This window comes from Glandiceps talaboti, chromosome 2, assembly GCF_964340395.1.
Source record: "Glandiceps talaboti chromosome 2, keGlaTala1.1, whole genome shotgun sequence".
Taxonomy (NCBI): Eukaryota; Metazoa; Hemichordata; class Enteropneusta; family Spengelidae; genus Glandiceps; species Glandiceps talaboti.
In genome coordinates, this window is record NC_135550.1 from 5,623,326 (window position 1) to 5,637,130 (window position 13,805).

Genomic DNA, 13,805 nt, shown 5'->3' on the forward strand with positions numbered 1-13,805 from the left:
AAATATCACTCAACCTAACCATGCCCCCCCCCCCCCCAATTAGATTAAAATACATATATCTATTTAAATCTATTTTTGGGGGTACATGTACAGTTGGATTGAGATAGAGATGTCAAATTTAATAATAATCTAAAACAGGAGATTGATTTAACCAAGAATTTGGAACAAAGAAAACAACTTCCAACTATGTTTTATACTATGTATAATTCGTGTGTGCACATATTGCATTGCGTTTGAATATATTGCTGTCAACTAAATATTCTAGCATGGCTATAAGAAATTCCAAAATACCAGTAATCAGGAATATAGAAAAATGTTCTCTGCAGTGTCAGAAACTCTATTAAAGAACAACCCTCAGAGTCAGTGCATACACCATATGTCTATCAGACCATCATGTAACAATATGACAATTACGTTCCCCCCCCCCCCCCCCCCCGAATTTTTTTTTGGGGAGACAGGCATATATAAGTGTCCAGTTTTAGACCAGGTCACGGTGTAAGTCAAGTGGCTGTTTTGATTTAATTTTACTTAAAATAGTAGCATCTGGTGTTTTTACCCTTTTATTGGGAATTAAAAGAGGACTGGTTGCCCTTGTTATTTCCACTGAGACAGTCCTGTCTTATCATAGACATTGGCGTGTCTATGGTTATGTAAACTCTACATGTGTGTTTGAACAAGGGATATAGAAATGAATTTATAAGCATCTGGTGAAATATGAATATATAAATAAATGATGAATTTAGAATGACACCTGATCATGTGTTCTGATAAACTTATTCAAACAACATGAATCAAAGATATGACCTGTTGCTATGGTGATGTTTCTGTGAGTACATTATATACATGTAATTGTTAATTATGTGTTATTTATACAAATGGGGTATCTGACCTTGTGCTTACAGTACATATAGTTTTCTTGTGTACAGAATATACATTATGTAATCTTACATATTGGTACTTGTGTAATTGTGATAGAATCAACAATACAGCTTGTAATGTGGAAATTATATAACTTACATATAGGTAGACACAGCTTTATGCAATGTATATAGTCCATATATTAGAAAACTAAAAAAGTATGCCCCCTCCCCATTCCCCCTCCTTATGGTATTATTAATATTGCTATGTAGATTTGAAGTTAGAAGTTTAGTTAAGTATTTGAAAATGGGATATGAATATAGTTTGATGCCAATACTCTCAGATACCCTGGGGATGATCTAAAGTGTGATGAAATGGATATCCATGGCTAAAGTAACTACCTATATACATATACAGATCATCTTTTTAACAATTACATGTAAGAATTATTAATATTATGCATTTTAATATCCTTATGACTTATCAAAAAATAATTGAATTTAGTTTGAATGTTCAATTTGTCTTTTATCGGGAGAAATGAATTTGCATTGGTGTTTCACTCTGTTTTGTTTGTTTTTGTTTTTTGTGTGTATGTTGTGTAGTTGTGAACAATAGCCACTCATAAATGGCCAATCAAATTGGTTTGCTGCTGCTCAGAATTAACAAAAAATGGTTGACTGCAAGAATTTAAGAAACAATTACAGCTAAATAGTCACCCACCCATTCAGTCTCTTGAGACTGGATGGTTTTTTTTACACACGGTGAGACAACTTTAAATGCAAAGAATCAGTTATAGAAGTGCTGTACACACTGTGTGGGGATGTAGAAGTAGACAAGTTACATGTACCATGTTGGATTAACAATTGAAGCCATGAAAATCATCAAGTCCATGTGGAATTTTTTTCAACAGAAGCCTTTCTTTACTGCACTGTAAACAAATAGCAATATTTATCACTTTTCAATATGATTTTTAAAGATCTTGCTGTTTATTGTGTCACTGTTATTGTTAGTCTTAAGGTGAATTGTGTCTATCTTTGATGATGATGTCCCATGAGTGAAAGACCAAGGCAACTTCTTTTCTCCTGTAAGTGGGGTGAAATATAAGTGCAAGTCTCTTATAAACATAAATTTTGTTCCAATTGTAAATACTGCTTGTAAAAGTTAGCTAGCCCAGAGACTGGTCTTGGTGTTATTATCTCAAGAAGCTCTCCACACAAAGCTTCTTTAGATTTAACATCATGACAAGTCTCTGGGCTATAAGTTAGCTACACAGAGTATATATTCTCATAAATAAATAGTCTGTGATCATTAAAGCAAATCTCTGGTAGGCTTAGAGGTCATGGCTGGTTTTAAGAAAGTGTGTGGCTAGATTATTTTTTTTGAATGTTTATGAAAATGGTGGGTTTTATTTAAATAAAAAATAATTATAAATACTTTCATTGTAAGTGATTGCAAAATTGTAAGAATTTTAACATTTATAATTTTGATTTGCAATTCATGTTTAAAAAGTGACAACAACTGTATATTAAAGTACATATAATTTGTTATCAAGTTCTCTTTATATGATCTAGCTAGTGACCACATGCCATAGCAAATTTATAGGTGTTATACAAATACCAATGAAATCACCTACATGTATATGTACTGTACTTGCTAGATGCATGCTCTATAGCCTTTGAGACTTGGCTATCTGGCTCAACAAACCGGCTTGTTCTGGAATGAAATTTTCAAGCCAGACACCCAAGTCTCTTGGCTAGCTCTTTCACAGATATTGTGCTTACAATTAAAAGATGGATCAAAGTACATGTTTAAATGATTGTTTTTTATATGGTCCAACATTTTAAACTAGTTTATTGTTGTTCTCAGTCTTTTTAGATGACTCTCTAAGTTAGAAACACAAACAAGTAATAAACTGGTACACTAAATATTTTACACACCTATACTACAGTATAAATTAATATGCTTATCTGAAGCATACCTTAAAGGTGATAAGAGAAAAAATGAACTTTTAATGGCCATCAGTTATCGTACAACATTGTTGGAAGCATTCATGTGAAGTCTACTGATGGTTTTGCAACCACCAGTATTTCCATATGCATTCCTCCAGAGAACCTGATTGGTTGAATACACAATCAACAACAACAACAACAACAACAACAACAACAACAACAACAATTGTAATCAGTCACATGATGAATCCATAATTGGGTGTTTCAAGAGAGGTTATATGGGAAGCAGATTCTATTCTATATGTTAATATGTTACATGTTATGTCTGGTGAGACATGGCTTAATACCAGCAGATCTAAGGACTGTCTGTAGACTAGATGGATGAGTGAAAATTTAAAAAAAAAAAAAATGTCAGGATAGTGGAAATAGTGTAGTAGCAGTAGTCCTTGAAGTCTACAGGTATGCTCCTGATGATAGGTTCATTTAAATAAATTCTCCAGTAGGTTGACAATATAGCGGTGTTAAACCTAAAGTACATGTATTTAAACTTCCGCGTGACTATGTTGTATGTGCTCATTACTTTACAGGACTGTTTATGTCACTGTCTGTATTCTCCAAGTAACACACACTTCAGAAATACAAAACTTACACCCTGTTGGACACAATTATGGAATTAATGAGCTTGTAATTGTGTTTGTATCAAAGCAGCTAGATAGACAAACAATAACAAACAAGAATTATCATGGAGCTGCAGTGTTATCTACATGTATAGTGTCATAGTGTGTACAGTGGCGAAAATGTTCATTTTTAGGTAACAAGAACGACGACATTTTAGAATTATAATACACATGTATAGAGTTAAAAAGCCATTGGAAATGTATAAAACTCATGACCTGATGGTTGGGCCTGATCATAGTCCCAACACTTCATTCCATCTTCCTTTGAAAATCATATATCTATTCTATTTACATGAAGTGAGACTGAGAAAGAATGACAGTTGATAGTCAACATTTAAACTACAATATAAAATGTAGCTCAAATTGTGACTGAGATCTACTTTAGCATCTGCTTTCTTCCCTGAGTTCTTGATAAATAAAACGAACTTTAACTGAACAGAGTGTAGAAGTAGTACAGGAACATTGTGTTTACATGAACTAGTTGTGACATTGCATCATTATTCCCTAATAGTTGCTTGGTGAAGTAACCTTTGAATTGGTATACATTTTTTTTTGTACACTGCTCTTGTAGAACAAACAGTTTGGTTTAAATAGGAGAAATAATATCAGTACCAGCACTTTTTAGATTCATAGTTTGTTGGCACACATTAGGATGAATTAATTTGAATTTCAATAATGCTTTCATATGTACCCTAAGAACATTTTACCTGACAAAGACCTAGGCTTTAATTAGGCAAAGTTGCCATAACATTTACATTCCTTCAACTCCCTGAACATAATACATGTATTCCTGCTGCCTCAATAAGCACATAAGATTAAGTCCTTCACAAAGCATTCTATGTCCTATCAGGTCCTGAATTATACAGCTGCAAAGACTTAAACACTTTAGTGGTTCAAAATTTGCCCAAGGACTTCAGCCACTCAGAAACAAATGCCAACAGCAAGACTTGAACTGACAACTTGCATAATCCTAGCCAGTCACTCAAACTATGGTATTTGACCCCTGTGACCTCCAACATAAAACCTTTATCAGCAAACATTTATAATAACAGAAGAGTAGTTTTTGCAAAGAATAAATGATCAAACAGTGGAAGAATGACAAATTTTTGCTACCAATGCAGCAATATTACATTTAGACTTGACCCATGCAGTAAAATTATATTTAGACTTCAGAAAGTAATTCTTATTTATGAATGCTTCTACCGGTAATTCCTTTCAAGTACCACTAGGTGTACAGTATAATACACATGTATATGACAATGATTGAAATATTTCTGTTGCTTTGTGAAAGATAATTAGATAAAACTTCAATATAATGCAGTCCTGCCCAGTTGCCAGGCAACACAATGTATATTTTTCATACAGAATTTTCAGCAGGCCTACAATATTTGTTAAGTTACAGTATGCAAATGTACTATTCATTTTATACAAAATATATTAGTTGCAAACAGCATGTATGTCACGTAGCATAACAATCCCATAATGGACAACCTATATGAATTTGTAGTTTTCACTATAAACACATAGCATGAGAATCACAAAGAAAGGTAGCATGCGATGTATATACATCCATTTTTCCTTTGGAATATTGGAGGATATTTCTCCATGGAAGAAATGAAAATACATGTAGTTTGATATTATTTGTTTGGTGCAGGGAACCTGAAAATACTGTAGTTGATACTTCATTGTAAGTTATTATGAAATGCCTGGAAACAAGTATAACAGACGGACAGACTGTATTGGAAATAATGATTTATACATGTAGTTATACAAATAGTCTCTGCAGTAAAAGGTTAAAGCTGCAGGAGCTGTAAGTAACTGGACTATTATCGTTTCTATCAGACAACTAACAATTATTCACTGAAAATTGTCAAAATGCAATGTACAAATTTTATCTATAAGTAGTTACACTACTGTAAACGACTGAGATCATGAATCTTGTAGTGGGTGCTGATATTAGGATGTGGACCCAAAAATCAATTTGATTGGATTTATTAAACCATATATACTACACAAATACACTTACCAACAGTTGATTCAGTACTGTTCATAGTTTACGATATCATGAATAAGTCATTGTATCTAACAAAACCGTTTCGGTTCCAGGTGCACAGCTTTATATAATACATATGTTTTGAGCTGTATATATACGCTTTATCTACAAGCATTACACATGATCATTTTGTCTAGTATGAGTACATTTAAGTGTTACAGTATTACAGTCAAGCATTTAGTGACAATTTATATCAACTTTTACAGCAATTTACAGCTTTCAAAACACTATGAAATATATAATATTATAAGTTAAATTATGTGTATGAAGCAATGATACCCATAAGTTTTATTTTGTAGTTATGATTCATAAAAGTATTAATATAATATAAAGTTTTATATTTTAGTTACAGTAACAAGAATGAGATGGATGGGGGTGGGGGTTATAAAAATTTCTTTAAAGGCCCTTAGAAAAAGAGTTTAAATTTAGGTGTGAAAACTGTTGTGTGGCAAAGCTTTTGGTCCAGAATAAAAGAATAATCTTATTTTTAATTAATGTTTAGGGCTCCACTGATAAGATAACACTAGAAGCAGGGATTGAAACCTTGGCCATGTGTGTACTACATTATTGTATACATGTAATGGTAATGACCTTGCCAGGATTATGCAGATAACTTCATTTATGGTGAATTATGAAATTACTTTAAAAGCCAATAAGGATATGGCTGCATTGTACATGTTTACATGCATATGATAATCTATACAAAAACTTTAAAGTAAAGTCTGAATATTATCGATAATAATAAATGAATGTTTTTTCATGTCCTTATAGAATATGGACATTGTACACTGTAGGTCATATCATTGATTTTGAGTGAATTTACAGCTTATATTGATAATATTGATATTGTGTTCACAATACTGTAGAACATATATGTGTACCTTGACCCATTGTTGTTAGATGTATGGCCATGTAACAACAAAACAATATAAACCTATCATGTATGATGTTGATATGGAATTTGCCCCTCAAGGTTAGTGATCATTTTTTCTAGAGAGAGAGTTGAGCATCCATCATTGTAAAACCACAGGCATGATATTTGCGGTATTGGCATGACATGCACCACACTTTCATGACCATAGCGAGTGAAAGTATAGCAAAAAAAATCCACAAGAATGAGTACAAATTTATACCCCAAGTATCCAGACAAGACATGGGGATCTGTTATTATTACATGTGATTATCCAAAACAGCACATTTCATAACAAATATGATTTTTCAGAGTAACATGTACATGTATTAACACAATCTATTGGACATGAAATGATCATGTATTTATTTGCATAGAGGTATGCAATAATATTTTTTGTGTATTAACTGCATTGCAGTGCAAACATCAACAGTATGTGCACACGCATGCAAATAATCACAGGTACATATTGATCAAGCACTTTGAAAAGAAATGTTGTCTTAACAGTATCCATATTGAGACTAAAGCATTTTTTGTCCATCTTTATAATGAATTGTCTTCAAAGTGATAGGTTTACATTTGTACATCTTTAACTTTTCCCCAAGAGCTATGTAGTCGATGCATTAACTTGAACAAATGGGGTTTATCTATTTGTTTATGTCATGAAGTTTCTTAGCAATACATTGTGACACCATAGTCTAGATACAATGTACATGTACATATTCATGTTTGGAACTTTTCATCAGACTTGGGGAAACACTTCATGTCGCTAAAGAAAGAACTTCCTTTATCAACAGGTATAGTTTGTTGCATGCCAATTTGTCAAATTGGAAATAGAAATTCACATAAAACAGTAAGAAAATGAGTCTTCCAGTTGTTATATCAGTCAGAAAGAAAATTATCGTACCAAAGAGTATCAAAATTGTAACATAAAATTCATGCTGAAATTTGAAAATTAAGCAGCTTATGCTATATATTGCCGTGATTCCTGCTATGTAACAATTTATCAACATAAATTGGCAGATTTTAGAGGAGTATGTACGTGTCAGTATACATGTATGAATGAATTCATGGATGATATACATACATGTATGTTACTAACTTGTAGTAATGTGAGATTGGCCAGAATTGTCTATATACATGTACCTGTCCCATTACATGTAGATAAATCCCAGCATTTGATGGTAGAATCGGATTTAGAGTCTACGACAACTAACCTTACATAGGCATCCAGTCACTGCCATGTTCCAAACATCTCATGTTATTTATCCTGTAACTAGCATACACTGCATTAATCACTTGTCTTTCACTCTGTGCTTGGCGTTCTTAACTTCTCCACTATTTGTACTGACTATTTGCTCGTGCAAATATCCCTAAGCAGTGAATAGGACCACTTACATTTGTATGGAACATTGGCATCCAGTTGTAATAGCTGTTCCTAATAATGTATGTTGTAATACGTGCATTTTGAGCCAACTGTATCATGCCCAGAGGGTGTTATTGATTTGTTTATCAGTGTCTGTGGGTTTTACAAAATAGTGCGGAAATCGAATTTTTGGAGTAGAGCTATAATATTTTGACATTTTGGAATCACTGAAGTTAAAATGTATGCATTGTAATTCTCCAAAAATGGGGTTCCGGCGTTTTTATGATGAAATCGTACTTGCCCTTTGAGCAATATCGTATGGAGTATTGAGAAGAATATTGATGGCAAAACTTACTGCAAAGAAATTTGTACCTACTTTGAATGCATTGCTACCTCACAATGTATTCTTATTTCACACATAGGAAACTGAAGTTAATCAATTTTGTGAGATTTGATGAATGGAATTTTAATACCCCGTTCATATTTGCAGAAAACCGCATCAGCAGCATATAAGGAGATATGCCAAACTTGAATTTTAAGGAGGGAAATTCAGTTTTACAACTCTTACAATACTATTATTTCACAATAATAATTTGAAAATGTTTTAGAAACAAGTGAACAGCCATCTCACGTAGTCATAGATTTACAGGAGAAAAATTAGATTTGATTTTATCTCACCTAATGAAGACTTTGTTTTTCTTGTACCTTTTACAGTATAGTATGATGAAACGCAGTTTGCATGATTATGGAGTCGATGCACGGATAATTATGCATGAAAAGTTATACTAATCATTTGTTCTTGAAAATAATAATATTTATGAAATGGACAGATCAAAAGAAATGATGGAGAAGTAATTGGAAGTAAGGAATGGTATAAATGCTGTAATTTCTGCGCAAGGCCATATATCGATTCAATTATCAAATATTCTTCAAATAGCTTAAGGGTGTTGGAAAATGATCAAATCAGAACAAAATCTGATTAAATTATGTATGACCTAAATTCATGGATATAAGCAAATGATAGATGTAATTCTGCTGTAATTTGTATCAGCAAATCACTAAACAAAACAAGAAAACATAACTGAGTAAAAACATGCACAGTATTTCATGAAAAGGATTCTGTATGTGAGTATTGTGTTTCACTAGCAGGTAAAAGAGTCCCTAGGAAATTCACTTCCCTGGAAGACTAACTTCATTTTCTTGTGACTGTTTTCTTCCTTTGTGAATGACTACCACTATAGACATCATACATGACGATAAAGCAAATCTAAATTGATAATATAAAATCATTCCTTTTGAATGTTGCAGTGATATGATGTATACTTGTATAAGCAAGTACATGTACTGGTCGGCATCTATAAAGCTCTCAATAATTTCAATTTTCATCTTACATGTGTTTGAAGATGTTTTACTTAAAATTTGTAAAAGGAAAATTTCAAAGCACGCCTCAAATATTTATTTCACAACATAGAAAATTTTCATTCAAAAATAAATAAATAAACAAATTACATCGCCAGTCACTCATAATGCAATAAACAGAAAATGTTAACTTTTAGCCCAGGGCTGAGTTTATGCACTTTTTTTTCTTGGGTGAAAATACCTAAATACGTGTATCCTTTATGAAACTATTCTAGTGAAATGTTGGCATTAAAATTGTAGTACATGTAAAGTGTTGTATTATTAGTGCTCAGTTGGTTACATATATGTAGAGGTTTTCTTGATATTTTGTTACCCAAGATTACGTACTGAACTGTCATGGACTCATTTATACTAGACTAGAAAATAACCTGTGCTTTGCATGGAATATACAGTCATGTTTTTCTAGGTAAAATTTGGCATATTAAGTCAAATCGCTTCCTATGAGTAGTGCTTGACAAGAATTGTTTTGTGACCTCTGCTAACACTTTCTAATCCATTTGGTCGAATTTGAAAATACCCCCAGACAAAACTCTCGCTTATATATATATATATTAAGTTCTACCAATATCAAATCATTGTGTGCTTCAGTATAAAGTAGAATACTCCTGGTACATTGTCATATGCAGCAAAAATTTACCCCCCCCCCCCCCCCCCCCTTTAAAACATACAAACTTGTGCCCCTTTAACACACATATACATGTAATCGAGCTTTACGGTACCTCTCTGGTGTACCACTTCTGTAAATCTCTTACAAATAGACAGTCTATATTGTCTTTGTGTAGAAGTGTCCATGAATACTTACCTTGAACGCACTATTTAGTGATCTTGAACTTGAGAATGGTAAGGCCAAAATGTCACTTTTCAGGAAACTTCAGGCAGCTTACACCATGGGCAAGTGTGTGCATGTCTGTGCGTGTGAAAAGACTTCCCACCATGTACAACTTTCAACAGTGAAAAGACTTCCCACCATGTGCAAGTGTGTGCTAAGATTTCCCAATCATATTATCAAATCAATTGAGGGCGTTGAATATTCATGCATGACTGAAATGGGTTTTCAGGATGAGGAAGTGCATTGTATGTGAAGTTGAAAGTGTGGGTCAAGAGCCACTTGAGATGAAAATTCAAGTTTCCGGCCATTAGCCTGTGTGTGTTCTCACAAGTAGCTCAATGGGTAATGGGGTAAAATGACAGATTATGAAAAAGTATGTGTAGACTAGACCCTAAAAACGAAGTGTGTAAAACTTCTGAAAGGTCTTCCCATACACATGTATTGTACTGCAAGGAGGAGTGACATTAAAAGGGGTAATTTTTGACACCTTTATGTTGGTTTTACTTCAGCTTTTATTTGAACTATGTCATTTACAGAGCAGTATTTAGAGAGTTTACTTTAGACAAGTACACATACTTACACTAGAGGTTATTCTTTAGTTGTACACATGTATGTGTTTTCCTTTCAATGTGAGTGTACATGTAGTCTTTCAATGATATTTGACATGTTATATTGTAGACAGTAGATAGACCCATACTGTAGTCATCACAGTTTAACCAACTACATGTACTTGAATACACTTTAATACCCGATAGGCTTTTTTTTTTCGTTTCTAAAATTTATGAAATGGAAAGTGTTGTATTGTAATACACGCAGTTCACAATACCTTATACATACAGTGAATTTCACAATACCATGCAGCTTTTCTGTTTGATACAGTCACGTAGAAACCAAGAAGAAACTGCATATGCCACACTTCAATAGCAAAATCACACTTTTTTTACTACATTTAAAATGAAATAAACCATTTAAATGTATTGCAACTCCATGCAGACATTCGGGCAACAATGTTTTTCTTAGTATCAAACATCCCATGAAGGGCGCGTAAAATGTCCTTTGCGGTGTTCATTTGATGTCTGTATGGTGGCATGTATATACAAAAATGTAGTTCATTTCACTAACACAAAATGTAGCATGCAACTGTATTCATTCAATCTTGCTATCTTAGAGTGTAGCATGTCCAGTTTCATATTGGTTTCTGCATGGTTGTATCAACAGAAAAGCTGCATGGTATTTTGAAATTAACTGTAATAATGAGCCAACTAAGAATGGCTCGTATGAACTGAAAGAAAATATTTTATAGGGGGAATTTATCTAAGAATGAATGTTCATGGACTCTGTCTCTTGGCTCGTATTTTAAATGAAAATTTTTCCTCACAGCCTCAAAACATGTTACAAATTTGGGAGACAAATCCCAAATGTTCGCAGATGTCTCAACAGCATTGTCAGGGGTGTTACATGTACTTGTGTGTACTAGCTGGGAATGAATTGATGTAGTGTAACTCTTGATACAAGTATTCACCCCAAAAAATATGAGAATCCTAGACACTACAAAAAAAAAATCACTGCATTTTACAAAGTGTCAGAGGTAAATTTTTGACCTGGCAGAGAAAAGTAAGGTTGGGTTTTGGTCATAGAAACCACTCATGTTTCATATTGTGGTCATATTCTTATGTAGTAATGCAATATTTAATGTAAAAAGTTTGGATTCAGCATTTGGAAATCACATTGAACACAGGTGTGTTGATAGGAAAGGAATCCGCTCAATTTAATACTTGATGAGAATGATATGGTGTTACTACTAAGGGACTTAATTTAAGTAGTTAAGGTGGGGGGGGGGGGGGGGATTACACTCAAGTGTCGTGTTGTTCCTTCACACCTGTACCAACTAAATATACAACTTGGATAATGCAGTGTATTCGCCCCAAGACTTTTTCATAGCATAAGCTAATTAGCATGTATACAATCTAGTGTTATGTTGAATTATTTCTATTGTCTAGCTGAAATGATAGGATATTCAGAATGATTCACTGATATTTTTCTTTTGAAAATATGAGTGAGCTAAGGGGTCTATGAGTTTGCTACACGAGTAGTCACAAAGCAATTACTTCACAATTTGATGTGTTTTTCAGTTGAATGAAGAAAAGTATTGGGGAAGAATATAATTACATTTCCTCAGCACAATTTATGAAAAAATCTGCGTGATTGGAACATTTTGATTTGTACTTTAACACCACAGAACAAGTGATAGAGACAGAAGTTGTCATGATGTAAAACAACCAGGTTGTATAATGTATATTTTCTTGTCAAAGACAATATCTCAAGGCTTGTTCATGGTATAATTACCATTAACTATAAATACAGTAATCATTGTATGAAGGCTCTCTATGGTATTTTACAAAATTTGATTTGAAAATTTGAAATTTATAAAAACCTTAACATTTATTTATATGATCCCAGAATGCAATCTGATTGTTATCTGATCAACAAGAGGATTAATTCATTTTATTTCCTAACTATATTTTACATCTACTGAGTTTGTCCGTGCTGTTCTCTTTTGTATTTACATGTAGAATCTTTGATACTTGTCCTTTCCTTGCTTGAAGGAGGTAAATATTATCTCGTCAAATATTTATAAGTCAAGGCATAGAGTCTGACAATGGTCACAGCACACAAAGGACAAACAGAGTGTATTTATGTGACATGTGTTTTATTATCGTATATATACTGATACATATATAATGAAATGTGTATTGATTTTGCGTGTAATGAAAAATGTACAAAAACAATACAATTTAAATTTACAAAAACAATTTAAAATGTGACAAATACATAGTACAACAAATAAAACCTTCACCTTAATCAGAGTTTGATAATTTTGGTCTGAATTGTGTCAGAATTTTAGGGGAAAACATTCACTTTCTTCTCTTGTATTCACAATCCATTTAATTAATCAATCAATACACATGTAAAGATGGCCTTTGTACATGTACAGCTGACTAGCTCTTCTCATCTATTTAATATTCTACAAGGGGCAATTAACACTTGAAGTCATTACACTGTACTCAGGTCATTACAAACACCATCATAGCAAAGAATACAGAATAATGCCACACATACATGACAAAGACAGGATGTACATGACACAGCACTGTTTGAATGCATACTTAAATGTCGTTATTTTCATTCTGCATTTATGATGAATCCATATATTAATTTGTGAGTACAATTTTTAGTTTCAAATTCTCTCCATTGTGAACACATACATACGTATTTCAGTTGTCTGTATTGTGTCCCGAATATTTTTTTTCAGGACAAAGTTTCTGTAATTTTACTCTTTAAGATGCATATTTAGAACTGATATTACATGTATGTGTGTATATGTACATGTGTGTACATCTATATTATTTTCAAATGGTTTTGACAAGACGTATGTGCAGTTACAGTATTTCTTATACAATTGTTGTAAGTTACATTGCAGTGTTTTCCTTGCATTTTGGCGGTCTGATCTCAATAGCCAGAGAACACCAGGAAAATTGTGGAGAGTGCACCACCATGGCTAAAAAGCTTTGTTAGTTGTTATGTATAGATTTTACCTATCTTTTACCTTTGTAAAAAATCATTGTAATAGTGACTGTACTTTGTAAACGCAATTTCTTGTTTCTTTACAGATGAATATAAGGCAACTCCAGATTGAAAGTGACCATGGCTAGTAGCATAGGTAGCTATGTCACGTCCATCCTA